Here is a 19,880-nt window from a genome sequence, read left to right as displayed (position 1 = left end):
CATTTTATAGATGAGGTAATGGGCACGGAGTAGTTAAGTGATTTGCCCAAGGTCACAGAGCACAGGTGGTGGAGCCAGGATTAGAATGCAGGTCCTTCTCACTCCCAGGCCGGTGTTCTATCCATTAGGCACGCTGCTTCTGGAGGCTGGCCTAAACTGCACTCTACATACATCTCCCCACGTTGCACAAAACTCAAATAGCTTTGCATTTATCTCCGCAACAAGCAGAAACTTCTGATCCCTGGCTTAAAGGCACTCAATCAGCTCTCTCTCCCACCTATTTAACTGCTCTCTTTTCCCACTACACCCCAGTTCACACTCTTCCTTTCCCTTAAATGAATCTACTCAATTTGTCTCACTTTAGTCTCACCCATCACCAACCTCTGGTATGCTTCCCACTACTCTCCCAGCCAGCGCCTTGAATTCCCTCCCCCTTCTGAAGTTACAGCACTTTCTGCCTTCCCTGATTTATTTCTAGTATTTCCTCCTATTGCCAGTTCAGCATTTCAACCTCCGCATTTGAGTACTCCCAACCGCTCATAGCACCCCTGTACATATCTTACATAACCTGCTACCAATCAGTGGTATTTATCAATTAATGGTCTTTATTGAGCATTGTTTATTGAGCATTGTATTATTCTACTGTACTCTCCTAAGCACTCAGTAAATATGATATGGAGCACTTACTGTGTGCAGAGCACTGTACTAAGAACTTGGGAAAGTACAATACCTAACTCACATACACAGCCCCTTGCTGTTCTTCCTCCTACCTAAAATCTTAGTTTTCCCTCCCCCTGCAAGATCAAAAGCACCCTAGCTTTGACTAGTTTTGCACAGTCTTCTAGACTGTGAGCCGGCTGTTAGGTAGGGACTGTCTCTATGTGTTGCCGACTTGTACTTCCCAAGCGCTTAGTACAGTGCTCTAAACACAGTAAGCGCTCAATAAATACGATTGATTGACTACAGTGCTTTAGATCCAATATGAAATTAATAATCCAGATTGATTGACAGTGTTGAGGTCCCTTCCAGCCTGCTTATCAATTTTTGATTCATTTCCCACTTGGGTTTCCGAAGCCCACAATGACTCCTTCAGCATTGGTCTGGGCGGTTTGGGTCCCCCTGTCATCCTCACAGCTCAGTTACGAGCCCCTCTGCTTTCTCCTCAGATTTTTCTTCAACTACTGAGGAGTTGTCTCCTCTCTCCTGCATTCCTCCTTCCCCTCAGTCACCTCTCCTTGACACTTTGCTTCGAACTCAAGATAAGGTGAAACTATCTGCGCTCCAAAGTCTTCTGAGTTGGGCCTTCTCTGTCACATGGGTGGAAGGAAAATATGAAGAGCTTCCTCCGTGGTGTCACCTCCCATCCAATCCTGACACTTCTTCCTTACACGCCCCACCCCCCCATTCCCAGCTCCCCCAAACAGCCAGCTCCTTTCCACACCTTAATTGAGCCTTTGTCAACAGATGAGAGCTTCCCTGGGCTGGAGCTAAAGAAGCTCTTTGAGAGGCCTCCGGACACATCCCCTGCCTTGGTGGGGGTGCGGGACATTCCAGGGCTTTCCCATAGTTCCCAAATGCATGGGGGGGGGGAGGGAGAAGAGAGAGAGTGCCCCCCTACCACACCCCAAGAGGAACACCTGACCATGCTGCTAAAGGACTACTAAAGCAGTCCCATCTGTCAGCTATTGGAATTTCCACCACTTTTTCCACTTCTTTCCTCTAAACTGGTTCACTCTTGGTAGGTTAACATCACTTTCTTGCTCACTTTGACACCGATTTCAGGGATCCCATCCTCTTCGCCGGCTCCCTGTTCCCTCAATATCAATTTTTAACTACAGTAACTGCCCCCTATCATCCAGGGACCATTCCCCAGTCCTCTACTCCTGCCCAGCCACAGCAAAGAGGCTGGGTGGTCCCTAGAATGACTGGGGTTGGTGGGGGAGAGAGAGGGCAGGGTTGCCGCAGTCTCAGAACTGTTTAGAGCCCCAGTTCCCTAATAATGATAGTATTTGTTAAGCGCTTACTATGTGGCAAGTCACTGCAAGACCATTTCTGGTGCAGGAGCTCAGAGAGTGGTGATCTCTCAGTGTGAGTCCCATAAGGGACAGGTACTATAACTGATATATTTAGCATATCTCAGTGTTTAGTGAAGTTGACTGGCACGTAGCAATCCAAATGCCACAATTATTAGTAGTTTCTGAAAGTGCTCTTCGCCCCAGGCTGCTCAGGAGAGCAGTGGCTCAGTGGCTAATAGAAATACAGTCCAGGATGTTCAGACCTTGTACTTAGTGGTATAGAGTCTGGGAAGGAAGCACCGGACTCTTGCAGCATGAATCGATTGAAAAACCCAGCCCATGAGCAACATTACTATCATTTTCCAAGTGGGTCAAACTAAAGCTCCTGGTTTCAGTGCAGGGTATATTTTAAAATCAGAAAGATGTTAATTTGTAGAATGGGATTTAACACTGTGAGTCCCCTGTGGGTCCAGTGTAGGTCCTGACCTCTCCAAGTGCTAAAAGAGAAATATTCACCTTCCCCGTCACCTTACAACCATTGCAGATGATTCCTCTGTCTGAAAGTCACTCCCTCCATTATAGTCTTTATGCTCCCTTCTCTCATAACTGCCTCCACAACCCCAAGATAACAGTAATGCAAACAATAATAATAATAGCATTTGTTAAGGTTTACTGTGTGCCAATCACTGGAGTAGGTACAAGATAATCTGGTCAGACATAGATCCTATGCTGCATGAGGCTCACAGTCTAAGTCAACTCTCCTCTCTCTGTCAGGACTGCCTAGGAGCCTGGGCCCAACCTGCACACTCCTCAATCAATGGTATTTAGTGAGTGCAAAGCACTATACGAAGCACTTGGAAGACTACAACAGTTAGCAGACATGGTCCTTGCCCACAGTGAGCTTACGGAGGCTCTGGGCCCAAACCATTGCTTCTCAACCTTGTGGGCTATGAGAATACAGTGCTCACCATCCTTAGGGGTAGAAAGGGAGGACAAGTTTTTAAATGATGATGCAGGCACACAAGTGCACGCAGGCCACTTTTCATTGTGGGGACCTCCCTGTGCTGCACAGGTGACTTTATCCCTTCTGTATTTACATGGCATCACTCAGCATCTTTCTGCCTCACTTAGCCTCTCTCAGCAAGATATAGGGTGCTCAATGCCCAGGTCGGCCCCAGCTGGGCTCCGGTGACCAGCCGACCTGTCTGACTAGAGTGGCTGCCTGGGATGCCTGGCTTACTCCAACCATAGTCTGGGCATGGGCAGACCGCCCACGAGAGTGGAAGGATGGGGATTGGGGGCAAAGGAGAAGGAAGAAAAAGAAGTGGAATGGGGAGCTCACTACTACTACCATCACCATCTCAGCCCCTCTAAGCCCCTTATCCTATAACATTGGTTACTTTCCTGGAGCAATGGGGTCCAATCCGTCCAGTATTAAAGACCTGAGCTCAAGCCTAGGGGGGAGAAGTGCTGGGGATGTCAATTCCATGTCCGTCTGGTGAAGACAAGGCCCATGGCTGGGGTGCGTGGCTGGGGTGCGTGGCTGGGGTGCGTGGCGGGGGTGGGGGGGGAGGGGGCAGGGAGAAGAGAAATGCTGGATGTCAATGCCCCATTCAGCATAGACTGTAAATCTCAGTCCCTCGAATAACAGGGAGAGCAGGGCTCTTGGTCCACTGGGTCACCCCAGGGCCAGGAAAGGTGGAACTTTGGTTTTGTTTAGTTTTACTTATCCGAGAACTGCTCCAAGCCTTCCTTTCCCGGGCCAGAAGGGCTCTCCTGGGTCCTCAGCCCCAAAGCCGAGGGCCCCCCCAGCCTGGGGGCGGGTGTCATGGAAACCACAGGGACAACACTGTCTAATACAGCCTCTCGGCTCCGACGGGTGTTTGCGCCGTTTCCAGAAGCCTTCTGCCTTTTTATCTGTGAGGATGGCTCTCCTGGGCACCCGAGCAGGCGCTTTGAGAGATGGTGGGGGCTCCCAGGCACCCCCCCACCAAAGGCCCCCTGCCCCACCGGCCGTTTTTTCAGCCCAGGAGAGCCAGAGGAGACTTCCTTAAGGATCCTTACCCCCAAAGGCCACATTGGGGGCTAAGGCCTGGTGCCAGGGATCAGGCTTCCCCCCAAGGCTCCTTCTCCCATTATAATTCCAGGAATTCCAGGAACAAAGAACAATAGAGAAGCAGTGTGGCTTAGTGGAAAGAGCCCGGGCTTGGGAGTCAGAAGTCGTGGGTTCTAATCCTAGCTCCACCACTTGTCAGCTGTGTGATTTTGGGCAAGTCACTGAACTTCTCTGTGCTTCAGTTACCTCATCTGTCAAATGGGGATTAAGACTATGAGCCCTACGTGGGACAACCTGATTACCTTGTATCCCCCCCCCCCCCCCCAGCGCTTAGAACAGTGCTTGGCACATAGTAAGCACTTAACAAGCACTTAACAGCGTAAGCGCTGCTTGAGAAGCAGCGTGGCTCAGTGGAAAGAGCCCGGGCTTTGGAGTCAGAGGTCATGAGTTCGAATCCCGGCTCCAGCACTTGTCAGCTGTGTGACTCTGGGCAAGTCACTTCACTTCTCTGGGCCTCAGTGACCTCATCTGGAAAATGGGGATGAAGACTGTGAGCCCCCCGTGGGACAACCCGATCACCTTGTAACCTCCCCAGCGCTTAGAACAGTGCTTTGCACATAGTAAGCACTTAATAAATGCCATTATTATTATTATTATTATTAACAAATACCAACATCATTATTACCTTCTATCTACTCCAGCGTTTAGAACAATGCTTAGCACATAGTAAGCGCTTAACAAATACCATCATCATCATCAGCGAAGGCGCGAATAGGGGATCCCTCTCCCCCCACCCCAAAAACACACCCACACTCAAACACACCCTCCCCCCACGACTGCATGGGCAGGGAGGCCGGCAAGCGAAGGTGACCACTAGTCATTGTGGAAGGGCAAAGAGAAGCCCGACTCTTCTTTCTCTTGCCAATGCGCCCCCCGTAAGGGCTGGGGGCGGGGAAGGGACGCTTAGTACAGTGCTCTGCACACAGTAAGCGCTCAATAAATACGGTTGAATGAATGAATGACGGACGGGGGGAGGGCCCGGCACTCCTTAGGAGGTTTCCCTCCCCCACCTACCAGGAAGAGTAATTTACAGCTCAAAAGCTGGCTCCCGGCCCCCAGCCGAGTCTCCAGCCCCAGTCCCCAGCCCCCAACCCCTGCCTATCCCCACCTCCCAACCCCGCTGCCTCCAGGGCGAGTTAACGGACGATAATAATAATGATGGCATTTGTTAAGCGCTTAACAATAATGATGATGGCATTTATTAAGCGCTTACTATGTGCAAAGCACTGCTCTAAGCACTGAGGAGGTTACAAGGTGATCAGGCTGTCCCACGTGGGGCTCACGGTCTTCATCCCCATTTTACAGATGAGGTCACTGAGGCCCAGAGAAGTTAAGTGACATGCCCAAGGTCACAAAGCTGACATGTGCAGAGCACCGTTCTAAGCGCCGAGAGGGATACAAGGTGATCAGGTTGTCCCACGTGGGGCTCCCAGGGTCTTCATCCCCATTTTACAGATGAGGTAACTGAGACCCAGAGAAGTTAAGTGACATGCCCAAAGTCACAAAGCTGACATGTGCAGAGCACCGTTCTAAGCGCCGAGGGGTATACAAGGTGATCAGGTTGTCCCGCGTGGGGCTCACCGTCTTCATCTCCACTTTACAGATGAGGGAACTGAGGCAAAGAGAAGTGAAGTGACTTGCCCAAGGTCAGCCAGCAGACACGTGGCAGGGGTGGGATTCGAACCCACGACCTCTGACTCCCAGCCTGCGCTCTTTCAATCAATCAATCAATCGTATTTATTGAGCGCTTACTGTGTGCAGAGCACTGTACTAAGCGCTTGGGAAGTACAAGTTGGCAACACATAGAGACAGTCCCTACCCAACAGTGGGCTCACAGTCTAAAAGGGGGAGACAGAGAACAAAACCAAACATACTAACAAAATAAAATAGAATAGATATGTACAAGTAAAATAAATAAATACATATTTATTTCCACTGAGGCACGCTGCTTCTCTGGTTCAGGGACGATGTGGGCCGGGACAATGGGGCCTGTCTGTCCGTCCGTCGGGCTCCCCCGGCCCCCGACCCCCGACCCGGGGCACATGGCTGGCGGCGCTCAGTACAGCGCTCAGCATTCATTCATTCAATTCTATGTATTGAATGAATAATTGAGAACCAGCATGGCTCAGTGGAAAGAGCCCGGGCTTTGGAGTCAGAGATCATGGATTCAAATCCCGGCTTCGCCACTTAGCTGTGTGACTTTGGGCAAGTCACTTCACTTCTCTGGGTCTCAGTTCCCTCATCTGTAAAACGGGGGTTAAAACTGTGAGCCCCACGTGGGACAACCTGATCACCCTGTAACCTCCCCAGGGCTTAGAACAGTCCTTTGCACGTAGTAAGCACTTAATAAATGTCATCATTATTATTATTATTATGTCTCCCCCTTCCAGACTGTGAGCCCGCTGTTGGGTGGGGACTGTCTCTATGTGTGGCCGACTTGTACTTCCCAAGCGCTTAGTCCAGTGCTCTGCACACAGTAAGTGCTCAATACATACGATTGATTGATTGATTAGTACAAGTTGGCAACCTCTAGAGATGGTCCCTACCCACCAGCGGGCTCACAGTCTAGAAGGCCTCGCTCACCTGGCCCAGGGCGGGTGGACACCGGACCGAACCGGCTGCCAACTCTGGTCCTCCTCCTGCTCCTTCTCCTCCTGCTGCCGGGCCTCCCGCAGCCGCCCCAGGGTCCGTCCCGGGGGTGCGGGTTTTCCTGCGGGTGGCTGGGTCCCCGCCCCCGCTCCCTTTTTGTCTCAGGAGGCGGAGTCCCGCCCCGACAGCCAGCCCCCCTCGGCGGGCAGGGCCGGGGCTGGGGGCTGGGGCTTCTATGTCATTGGACACATTGACCCGCTGTTGGGTAGGGACCGTCTCTATGTTGCCAACTGGTACTTCCCAAGCGCTTAGTCCAGTGCTCTGCACGCAGTAACTGCTCGATCAATACGAGCCCCTTCCTTCCTCTCCCCCTCGCCTCCCCTCCATCCCCCCATCTTACCTCCTTCCCTTCCCCACAGCACCTGTATATATGTTTGTACATATTTATTACTCTATTTATTTATTTATTTTACTTGTACATATCTATTCTATTTATTTTATTTTGTTAGTATGTTTGGTTTTGTTCTCTGTCTCCCCCTTTTAGACTGTGAGCCCAATGTTGGGTAGGGACTGTCTCTAGATGTTGCCAATTTGTACTTCCCAAGCGCTTAGTCCAGTGCTCTGCACAAGTAAGCGCTCGATCAATACGAGCCCCTTCCTTCCTCTCCCCCTCGTCCCCCTCTCCATCCCCCCATCTTACCTCCTTCCCTTCCCCACTGCACCTGTATATATTTGTACATATTTATTACTCTATTTATTTATTTTACTTGTACATATCTATTCTATTTATTTTATTTTGTTAGTATGTTTGGTTTTGTTCCCTGTCTCCCCCTTTGAGACTGTGAGCCCAATGTTGGGTAGGGACTGTCTCTATATGTTGCCAATTTGTACTTCCCAAGCGCTTAGTACAGTGCTCTAAACATAGTAAGTGCTCAATAACTATGATTGATTGATTGATTGATTGATTGAATGAATGAATGAAAGAGCCGGGGCTGGGGGTTTCCTCCCTCCGGGGAAAAAGCCGGCGACAGCTAAGTGTCCGCCACCACCTAGGCCGGCCCAGCCCCCCACACCGCCCGCGGGAGGCAGCAGGGGAAAGGGGAGACGGGAGGGACGGGGGAGAGGGCCTTCACTTTGCCTCGGGTGGCTGGGCAGCCCCCGACCACCCTCCACCCAACCCCTCGCCCCCAAGGTGCCCCGAGACCCCAGGGTGCGAGCAAGCCGCTTGCAGAGGGCAATGCCAACCCCGGGGCGACGGGCACCATCAGGGCACCATCAGGGTACCATCCTCGACCTCCAGGTCTCTCAATCAATCAATCGTCTTTATTGAGCGCTTACTGTGTGCAGAGCACTGGACTAAGCGCTTGGGAAGTACAAGTTGGCAACATCTAGAGACAGTCCCTACCCAACAGCGGGCTCACAGTCTAAAAGGGGGAGACAGAGAACAAAACCAAACATACTGACAAAATGAAATAAATAGAATAGATATGTACAAGGACATGTACAAGTCCCTCCAGGACAGGAGGGACTAGGGGCCCACTACTCCCTCCTCCTCGACTGGCCCTTGCCCCTCTGCAGGGAGAGAGCCCAGCCACCAACTCCTCACCGCCCCCCTGAACCTCCTCAATCGTCTCTCTCCTTCCTACCCACCCAAGCCCCTCTCCCACCACCACCCAGCTCGCCCACTTCGCTCCTCCGACTCCACCCCGCTCCCCGAGCCTCTTTCCTCCTCACTTTCGCTGCCAACCTCTTGCCTCTCAGTTCTCAGGAGAGGCAGCGTGGGCTAGTGGGTAGAGCACGGGCCTGGGTTCTAATCCTGACTCCACCCCTTATTTGCTGGGTGACTTTGGGCAAGTCACTTAACTTTACAGTAAAGTGCCTTTTACTTCTTTTAAATGGAGATTAAGACCATAAACCCCATGTAGAACATGGGCTACATCCAACCTGATTAGCTTGTATCTACCCCAGCGCTTAGAAAGTGTCCGGTACATTACAAGTGCTTAAAAAATACCATAAAAACAAACAAACAAAAAATAAACACATCTTCCCTCCTGCCTGGAACTGCCCCTCCACTTCAAACTCGAAAGACCAGCACTGTCCTCATCTTCAAAGCCCTTCTATCAATCCTTCAGATTTATTGAGCACTTACTGTGTGCAGAGCACTGTACTAAGAGCTTAGGAGAGCACAATATACCAACAGACATAGTCCCTGCCCCCAACAAGCTTAGACTCTAGAGGGGGAGACAAACATTAATATAAATGAATTACAGACATTAACATAACTGCTGTAGGACTAGGAGGGTGGGATGAATAAAAGGGAGCAAGTCAGGGCTACGCAGAAGGAGGTGAGAGAAGAAGAAAGGAAGACTTGGGGAAGACCTTGTGGAGGAGATGTGCCTTCAATAAGGGTTTGAAGAGGGGGAGGGTAATTGTCAAATGAAGAGGAAGGGTCTTCCAGTCCAGAGGCAGGACTTGGGAGAGAGGTCGATGGCAAGACAGATGAGATTGAGGTACAGTGTGTAGATTGGCATTAGAGGAGTGAAGTGTACAGGCTGGGTTGTAGAAAGAGAGCAGCGAAGTGAGGTACGAGGGGGAAAGGTGATTGAGAGCTTTAAAGCCGATGGTAAGGAGTTTCTGTTTGAAAAAGAGGTGGGTGGGCAACCCCTAGAGGTTCTTGAGGAGTGGGGAAACACAGGCTGAACGTTTTTATAGAAAAATGATCTGGCATCAGAGTGAAGTAAGGACTGGAGTGAGGAGAGACAGGAGGCAGGGAGGTTAGCCAGGACGCTGATACACTAATCAAAGTGGGAAAGGATAAGTGCTTGGATGAATGTGGTAGCAGTTTGGATGGAGAGGAAAGGATGGATTTTAATGATGTTGTGAAGGTTGAACTAGCAGGATTTAGTGATAGATTGAATATGTGGGTTGAATGAGAGAGAGGAGTCAAGGATAATGCCAGGGTTACAGGCTTGTGTGAGATAGGAAGGATGGTGGTGCTGTCTACAGTGATGGAAAAGTCAGGGGGAGAGCAGGGTTTGGGTTGGAAAATAAGGAGTTCCGTTTTTGACATGTTCAGTTTGAAGTGATGGCAGGACATCCAAGTAAGAGATGTCTAGAAGGCAGGAGGCGATGCAAAACTGTGGAAAGGGAGAGAGATCCTGGAGATGTAGAGTTGGGAGTCATCTGCAAAGAGGGGGTAGTTGAAGTCCCGTGAGCGAATGAGTTCTCCAAGGAAGTGGGTGTAGGTGGAGAATAGAAGGGAGCACCGAGCCTTGAGGGACAAGGAGGTGGGAGGCAGAGAGACTGAGACTGAGTGGCCAGAGAGACAGGAGAACCAGGAGAGGCCAGTGTCAGTAAAGCTGAGGTTGGAAATAGGATGAGGGAATGAGAGATTAATCAAGGAAGGATGCTTCCCGGAGCATTCCATCCAAACTCCTTAAGCGAGTTGGCATTAACCAACTCTGCTTTCTCAACACGAGTCCAAAATAAGACTGCTGTTGGGAAGTCTTTAAAGCAACCAAATTTTTCCAGCAACCAAACAATCTCTTTAGGTAAGATGCTTTATGGAAATGTCTACACACCCCAGGCTTTGAAGTGCAGATTATTGTATGGGAATGTTATCAAGATGAATGAGAGTATATACTGAGGGTCTTGGAGAGCAGACCCTGGGTAGCATTATACGGTACTAGTGAAGTCGCTGAAACATGACTCTGGGACTAGAGGACAGGCAATGCCAATTCTCAGCCCGCTCTTGGGATCCATTCCCTCCCATTTTCCTTCACCCCTCACCGTATCCACCTGCCTTGGCAGAGAACTCAGACAGTGGGGTGGGTTGCAAACATTTCCAACATGCAAGAAGCTAAAGAATGACCAGGAGCTTAAATTCATTTTTCTCTATCCTGAGGACTGGGGCATTAGGCACTTCCTAAGAATCATCCCGCATTTGTTAGGCTTCTCCCGCTTAATTCAGAGACATAATATTCCATTCAAAGTAATACTATTTGACTATTTCAATCTACTATTCTAGTTTAATCATTTATAATAAGCCTTAATTATTTACCTCTCATTCAATCCATCAACTGATTCGTTGATCCAGTGAAAGAATAAACAGATTGGTAAATAAAAACACTCAAGCTCACAGAGTATCTCATTTTTCACACTTTGTTTTCAGCAACTACTGGAGTGGCCACTCCATGGTTTTATATAGAGGCAGAGTTATGCTTTTTGATGATGATGGTGATGATAATAATAATAATTCATAATAATAATGACAACAGCATTTGTTAGGTCCTTGCTATGTGCTGAGCTTGGGGTAAGTACAAGGTTTTGAGATCGAACACTGTCGTTAAGCTCACAGTCTATTTTATCCCCATATTACAGATGAGGACACTATGGCTCAGGGGCACTATGTGACTTGTCCAAGGTCACCCAGTAGGTCAGTGGTGGAACTGGGGTGAGAAGCCAGGTCCCTCTCTCACAGTCCCGAGCTCTTTCCACTATTACTCACTGTATGTGCCACTCTACCTGTGTTCACCAACGCTATTTCCCACCTGCCAAACAAGAGAAAAGCAGCCCGGATGCAATCCATGATATAAATGGTGGCATCTCATTGAGTACATTATAGTGAGGCAGAGGTGTCTTAAAGATGGGCAGATCTCAGCAGCCATGTATGGAGCAGAGTGCTGGATGGAACATGGGTCTGATTTGCTTCAGACCCGCACTCATTATACCAAGTGGCTTCCAAATGGTCAAGCCAGCTAAATGCTAGGCTCCTGGCCAATGAAGATATCATCGAGGAGCTCCGCCGAAAAAGTACAGCAGCCCTGCTGCAATATGGAACCTCAATCGCCAATGTAAGGGATGGGGTGGGGAGGGGAGGAGAGGGGGGATGTTTGGGGATGTTTCTCCACAATACTGCCTGCCAGTCAGACGTCAACAGTGGGTATGATCAGGCAGTCACCGAGATGCAAATGACTCAGAGATAGAGAGTTCTTGCTGCAAAACAAGTTCTGCACCAACAATGCCTCATATCACCTCGTGATTCAGGGCCAAGAGAGGTGTGCAGAAACCTACGTGGCAACATGCAAATCAAGTAGAGCACGGGCTTTGGAGTCAGAGGTCATGGGTTCAAATCCCGGCTCCGCCAACTGTCAGCTGTGTGACTTTGGGCAAGTCACTTCACTGGGCCTCAGTTACCTCATCTGTAAAATGGGGATTAAGACTGCGAGCCCCCTGTGGGACAACCTTATCACCTTGTAACCTCCCCAGCGCTTAGAACAGTGCTTTGCACATAGTAAGCGCTTAACAAATACCATCATTATTATTATTATTATGGGTTCAAATCCTAGCTCCGCCACTTGTCAGCTGTGTGACTTTGGGCAAGTCACTTAACTTCTCTGGGCCTCAGTGACCTCATCTGTCAAATGGGGATTAAGACTGTGAGCCCCCCGTGGGACAACCTGATCGCCTTGTAACCTCCCCAGCGCTTAGAACAGTACTTTGCACATAGTAAGCGCTTAATAAATGCCATCATTATTATTGTTATTATTAAGTTAAGGAACACGAGCGACAGGCAGTGGGATGCCAGACTGGAGGAGATTCCAGTCGAAGCACCTGGCCAGCAATAATCAAGAACTTCAGCTAATGTAGGTACCAGAATGCTGTTCCAAAGGTATTAGAGAGCTTATCATTTGGGAGGATCCCTTTCTAGACTGTGAGCCCGTTGTTGGGTAGGGACTGTGTCTATATGTAGCAAACTTGTACTTCCCAAGCGCTTAGTACAGTGCTCTGCACACAGTAAGTGCTCAATAAATACGACTGAATGAATGAATGGTGACCAAAACAGTTCAACAAGGAATAACTCACGTGCCCCACACACCTAATATACATGTAATATGTGCTTAAGGTTTTGGACTTCATCAGTATCACCATCAACATCAATCAATTAACGGGGTTTACTGAGCTCCCAGGTGAGCAGGAAGTCCAATATCAAGTGCTGGGGAGAATACAACCAAAAACACACAATCACTGCCCTTCAGAAGTTTACAGTCAAATAGGGGAAACAGAGGAAGCTGATCTATGAAGAGTGGGAGCCAGAGGAATACGGCTATAACAGGAAGTGGGACGAATGTATTGGGATGAAAACAGTGAATTAATAATTGCCTAATAAATATACGAATACGGGTCCACAATGGCTGAGAATCAGCATTTCCACAGGGCATTTCCAGAGGGAGATGGTTACTCTTCTTGCATTTGAACCAATCTAAAAGAGAAGAAATCAGCTAATGCAGGTAGGTTTTCTTGGGTTTCTGTGACTGCACAGGGTCTTTTGAGGAATATATCATTGCCAACTGGAGGAAACTGCACCTGGCACAAACGCATCTGACCAGGGGCTCTCACTTCCTCTTCCAGCCCTAAGTGATTCAGTAGAAAAAGGCTGATGTAATGTCAGAAACTATTCCTCACTGGCCGATTCTGGAGTTTTCTTACTTGGAGGAGGCTCCCTTCAACCACACCCTGTGGATTTGTTTGTTTTCTTAATCCACTTTCCCGGCACTTTATATACCCAGAGGCTTTCATCTCTTTTTCATCCCCTTCCCTCACTTAGGTACCGTCTTGTTGTCTAGTGCTAGGAGCTATATTTGACAGATAACAGACCTGGAGTCTAGAAAGGTCACGGAATTACTTATTTATATCAGTATCTATCTCCCTTTTTTACGGTATTTGTTAAGTGCTTACTATGTGCCAGCTAATCATGTTGGATACAGTCCATGTCTCACATGGGGCTCACAGTATTAATACCCATTTTACAGATAGGGAACTGAGGCACAGAGATAAGTGACTTGCCCAAGGTCAGAAGAGCAGGTAATTGGTGAAGCTGGGATTGGAACCCAGGTCTTTCTGACTCCAGGCCCGTGCTCTCTCCACTAGGCTATGCTGCTTCAGAAATCACTTCACCAAAACTAATTTCTATCAGTGTCACCTGGAGATTGAGCTGCTCCTTTATTTGCAGAAGGATTTCAACTTCTTTGTGGTCCTGTGGCTCCCTGACTTGCTCTTGGAAACATTTTTCCTACTGGTTCCTCCTCCTGAAACTAGAGAATGTTGTGATGTTTCTCTCTGGTTTTTCCTGTTAGACAAGAAGCACGAGGGCATGGGTATTTGCATCCTGGGGGTTCTCTGGAGGGGGGCCAGTCCTTCAGGGTGAGAAAATGAGCTGCTTCAGTAAGAGATCTGCACCGCCACTACACTCATCATCATGGTGGTAGGATTTGTTGAGTGCTATGGTCCAAGCACTACGGTAGATAAACAATCAGGCTGGGCCCAGTCCCTGTCCCACATGGGACTCACGGTCTAAGCAAAAGCGAGAACACGAGGTTTGGTTAGCAGTGATTCACAATGCCTTTCTAGAGTTAGGGGCTGACCCTGCTCTTCTGGGGCTCGTATGAACGTTCCCACTCAAAAGGCAAGAACTAAAGGAGGAGTTAGACTTTGGCCTGGGCACATTTTGGCTGCTTCCAAACTGGTCACGTAAAACTTGCTACAGGGTTTGCCAAAATGGTGAGAAGTTGGGGCTTTCTCCTCAGGCACAGAGGATTCTTTGTCAAAGCCCAAGCTGGAGGGGGTGGGGAGAATGTGCTGAGACCGATAGCGGAGATGGCTTTGGGAAGCAGCGTGGCTCAGTGGAAAGAGCACAGGCTTTGGAGTCAGAGGCCGTGGGTTCAAATCCCGGCTCCGCCACTTGTCAGCTGTATGACTTTGGGTAAGTCACTTCACTTCTCTGGGCCTCAGTTCCCTCATCTGTAAACTAGGGATGAAGACTGTGAGCCCCTCGTGGGACAACCTGATTACCTTGTATCTACCCCAGTGCTTAGAACAGTGCTTTGTACATAGTAAGCGCTTAACAAATACCAACATTATTATTATACCTTCACTGGATGTCTGGGGGAAAACAGAATTGGAAAGAGTATGGTAGCAAGTGCAAAAATAACTCTGACCACAACTGGAAGGCTTTCTGCCTAGCTCACTCATCTCTTCCCACTCTCTGGCTCAGACCTCCCCATGCATACAGAGGATTATTATTATTATTATTATTATTATTATTATTATTATTATTATTGTAGTTGTTAAATACTGTCTCCACCAACTAGAGTAAAGACTCCCTGAGGGCAGAGCTTGAGCTTTTTACTTTTATTGTACTCTCCAAAGCCCCTAAAAGAGTTCTCTGCATACAGTAGGCACTCAATAATTCCTGAAGAATGAATGAAATGAAATGAAGGTAGTTCTGCCTATTTCTGAGAGGTAGGTGATGGAGGGCAGGCAGCTTAAATCTAGATCCTCACCAAATCTATCATCTACATTAGTCAACCAATTACTCTATTAAACAATGAAATTGCTTTCTGGGTTCAGAGCACTGGATTAAGCACTTGAAATAATTCAACAGCACAAGTAGCCACAGTCCCTGCCCTCAAGGAGCTTGTACCACAGATGTTCGTTTTCATCATCAAAGACACTGACACGGGACTTACTATGTCCTAAGCACTGCAACCTGACTGCTAATTATGTTGTATTGTACTCTCCCAAGTGCACAGTAGAGTGATCTGCATATAGTGAGCACTCAATAAATACCATTGATTGATCATCTGATAGGGAATATCTAGAAGTCTAATACCTAGAAGTTTGCAATGTAATAGGGAAGACAGCATAACATAACAATACATACTAGTTAAAAAAGAGAGAGAGGAGACATTCATCCCAGCTTCAACACTTGTCTGTTGTGTGACCTTGGGCAAGTCACTTCACTTCTCTGTGCCTCAGTTACCTCATCTGTAAAATGGGGATTGAGACTGTGAGCCCCATGTGAGACAGGGACTGTGTTCAACTTGATTTGCTTGTATCAACCCAGTGCTTAACAGAGTGCCTGGCACATAGTAAGCACTTAACAAATACCATTATTACTATTATTATTGTTACATTAACCCAAGTAGATAAATAAAATGATAACAAATGGTATATATATGCATATACATGTATATACACACACATACACATATATATATATAATTATATTTGTTAAGTGCTTAGCATGTGCCAGGCACTGTGCTAGGCACTGGAGTAGATGCAATATAATCACATTCAGAAGAGTGCTGTGGTGATTACAGTAAATGGCATTCCTGGATAAGAGGAGAGGCTTAATCGGGAATGACTCCTGGAGGAGGTGATCTTTTGGTATGCTTAGTATGCTTCTGAAAGAGGGGAGGGATGTGGTTTGGGGACAATATTCCAGGGGAGAGGGACAGAAGAGGGCAGTGACCATCAGTGACAGTGGCAGAGCAAGGTTCACTTAGAAGATGTGCTTGGGAGGAGCAAAGATCCCAAGGTGGAATGCAATAAGTTCTATCAATGGCATTGGGAGAGTACAATATAGTGAGAAGAGGGTGAATAGGTCAGTGGTGCTGACTGGCTAGAAGAAACCCCTAAGTGGCACCAGAAATTTCTGGAAAACCAGCTCACATCTGGGCAGAAAAGAGGACAGAGAAGAGAGTTGGCACAAAGTAGGTCTGGGGAGGAACTGTTAGTCAGAGGGGTTTGCTATTTAATGGATAGAGCACAGCCTGGGAGTCAGAAGGACCTGGGTTCTAATCCCTGCTCCTCCACTTGTCTGCTGTGTGTGACCTTGGGCAAGTCACTTAACTTCTCTTTGCTCAGTTCTCTTTGCTCATCTGTAAAATGGGTATTACGACCGTGAGCCCTATGTGGGACAGGGACTGTGTCCAATCTGATTAGCTTGTTCCTACCCCAGTGCTTAGAACTGTGCTTGACACATAGTAAGGACTTAGCAAATACCATCTTCATTATGATTATTATTATTCTTTTCTTCTGGCCCTCCCAGCTGGGTATCTCTTTGTGATCCTCTTGCCCTACTCTGGACAGCTCTCTGGCTGAATGTCTCCTCCCACTCCCACTGCAGATCTCCACCAAAGTCTGCCACAGTTTCTGTAGTCTCCAAGCAGCTATTCCTTTAGCCACTGGGCCAAAAACTACTCCTCTAGAAAGGTGTCCCTAATCATAGCAAGACCAGGACACCCGCAGGTGGTCCGCGGTGGGGGAGAAACTACCAGAGGACAAGCAAGAGGAAATGCAGGATGGCATGAAAAGTCCCAGAGCCGAGCTGAAAGAGAAGAGAGAGCTGAATCCAAATGCTAGATCACAATCTGGACCACTCTTTAAAAGAAGTAATACACTTAGGGGGAATAGGCTACCCCTGCTTGCCACACTATTGGATAATCCATAAGGGTCAAGCGCTTAGTACAGTGTTCTGTACATGGCACTCCAGAAGTATCAGTCAATCGTATTTATTGAGCACTTACTGTGTGCAAAGCACTGTATTAAACACTTGGGAGAGAATACAACAATAAACAGACACATTCCCTTCCCACAATGAGCTTACTGTCCAGAGGGACTGAGTCTCCCAAATTAGCTTTCCCTTTGAGAACCATTATTCTCTTCCAAATGTGTATTTCAAAATATGGAAATCATTTCACCTACAGTCATTCACACACTGTTATACTGAATGTTTACAATGCAAGTTTTTATCTGTTCTCTACAGCACAAAGTCGATGTGCACTACGCAAATGATCCAAGTGTCATTTTAACAAGACACTCTTGATTTGGGGAGAAGGGGGTGAAAAACCATTAAAAGAACACAAGTTAACAAGGGATAGTTTGAGGGTATTGTACTCTCCCAATCACAACATCTAGATATTTACCAATCAAAAATTACCCTGCAAAACTGTACCAGACAATGGATTCAATCCCTTGGATTGCAATGGTGGTAGTTACATCCTAACTGGAAATTTGCAGATCATTCTTTTTAGTTAATTTTGATGCTAGTTCTGAGGGGAGGAGCCAAATAGCACTTGTTTCCCCTGCAGTAAAATGCAAATCAAATTGAACCTGTAAAATACTGTTGCCCGATGGATTTTAAAATTAAAGTTATTTGTCCCAATTTAAAGGAAGAAATTGGAGATGGAGAAATGACTGAAGAATGGGGTAAGGTGAGCTTCTGAAAAGAGATAGAGGAATTCTGCTGGGAGGAATACCAATCATTATTTATCTCTGTTTACTCCTGATTAGCCCAAATAGAGCAGCCTGGGGTTGAGCAGAACAAATGGCAAATATTTGAAGAGCTTCATGATCATTGTTCATGGATACAATGAAAATCACTGCTCATTTGTGCTTCTTCAGTGCCTCCATTTGCATTTCTTGGTCTAAAGGTTTTTCTGGAGGTGACTTCTGAGGTTAACATTAAGAGTTCCAGCTCCCCCAGAAACAGCAGAATTTAGGACTGATCCTGATTCTGAAAAACTGGTCCTGCTGGCTCTGTCTCTTGTCAAATTATCCCAGGGCACCGTCCCTGGTTAGAGGCAAGGAAAAGGAGGATCTGACTCAGCTCCAGCACTGCCTTGGATGATTTCAGGACAATCCATTCACTGTCCGGGAGCCTTTCCCTATCGGAATCCTAGGGGCTGAACGATCAGAGTCAGCAATCTGCAGCCCACAAGCACTAAAGAAATACTTAGGTAACTGATGGGTGTTACTGAAGAAAGTGCAGGGTGGTCAAAGGTCACCAAAGGGCCCTGGGCAGGTCTGGGCTAGTCATCAAACACTTGGCTGGGTCCTGAAAAAGGCACAACAATTCTTGAAAAATTCTGGGATTTAACTCACACACACACACACACACACACACACATATGCACACACATATGCACACACACATACATATATTAACTTATATATACACATCTATCTCATTGTGGTATTTATTAAGCACTTGGTGTGCCAAGCACAGTGCTAAGCGCTTTCAGATGCAGGGGAATCACAATCTTGGTACTTTGTACTCACTTATGAGGGAACTGAGGTACTGAAAGGTTAAGTGAATTGCCCAAGGCCACCAACCTTAGGTCAATGGCAGAGTTGAGGATTACAACGTGCGTCTTCTGACTCTCAATCCCATGCTCTTTCGCCTATGTTAGATCAGTTTCTTGTCTCCACCCAGTTGCCAGTTTCACCCCAACTGAATCAGCTTTTCGGCCAGTAGGGATGCCTGAATTTCTGATCATTTGCCACTATCAGTATTACAAACTTCATGTGCTAGTAAAAGCTGCCAATGTATCCGAAATATATTATTTTCTTTAGTGTCCTTCTCCCCTGCTAGACTGTAAACTCTTTGAGGGCAGGGATTGTGTCTGTTAATTCACCTGTACTCTCCTAAATACAGTGCTCTGCATAGAGAGGGCACTCAATAAATACTATCGATTGAATAAATACATATCGGCATTCCTATCAACATAATTTTTTATGGCATTTGCTAAGCACTTACTATGTGTCAAAGACTGATCAAAGCACTGGGGTAGGTCCATGTTCATTAGGTTGGACAGAGTCCAGGTCCTGCCTGGGGCTCAGAGTCTAAGTAGGAGGGAAGAAAAAGTATTTAATATTCACTTTCCAGTTGAGGAAACTAAGACTCAGAGAGGTTAAGTGACTTGCCCAAGGTCACAGAGCAAGCAATAGGGAAGCAGAGTGGCTCAGTGGTTACAACACAGGCTTGGGAGTCAAAAAGATCTGGGTTCTATATCCGGCTCCTCCTCTTATCTGCTGGGCAAGTCACTTAATATCTCTGTGCCTCAGTTCCCTCATTAGTTAAATGGGTATTAAGACAGGGAGCCCCATGTGGGACATGGACTATGTCCAATATGATTAGTTTATATCTACCCCAGAATTTAGTACAGTGCCCGGCACATAGTAAGCACTTTACAAATACCATTTTAAAAAAAGGCACACTTTACAAATACCATTTTTTTAAAAAGGCAGTTGGCTGAGCTGGGATTAGAACCCAGGTCCTCTGACTCTCAGGCCCGTGGCCTATTCACTAAACTACACTGCTTCTCAGCATGGCCTAGTGGAAAGAGCACTGGGCCCGGGAGTCAGAAGGACCTGGGTTCTAATCCCAACCCTGCCACATGTCTGCTATGTGACCTTGGGCAAGTCACTTATCTGTGCCTCAGTAACCTCATCTAGAAAATGGGGATTAAGACTGTGAACCCCTTATGGAACAGGGACTGTGTCCAACTGGATTAACTTGTATCTACCCCAGTGCT

The 19,880-nt window shown here is 47.4% G+C and overlaps 1 protein-coding gene across 1 annotated transcript in view; it reads right to left on the bottom strand.

Annotated features, from left to right (window-relative positions):
• Window positions 1–6,800, bottom strand: part of TMPRSS2 (transmembrane serine protease 2) — a 44,671-nt gene extending 37,871 nt beyond the window's left edge. The window contains exon 1 of the mRNA XM_038760608.1: window positions 6,715–6,800. The gene's annotated coding sequence lies outside the window, so the exon portion shown is untranslated. The remainder of the gene's footprint in view (window positions 1–6,714) is intronic.
• Window positions 6,801–19,880: the final 13,080 nt, after the last annotated feature.

The sequence above is a fragment of the Tachyglossus aculeatus genome, chromosome 18 (assembly GCF_015852505.1).
Source record: "Tachyglossus aculeatus isolate mTacAcu1 chromosome 18, mTacAcu1.pri, whole genome shotgun sequence".
In the NCBI taxonomy this organism is placed as follows: Eukaryota; Metazoa; Chordata; class Mammalia; order Monotremata; family Tachyglossidae; genus Tachyglossus; species Tachyglossus aculeatus.
Note: the sequence above shows the minus strand (reverse complement) of the source record. Positions and strands in the feature narration are given on the sequence as shown.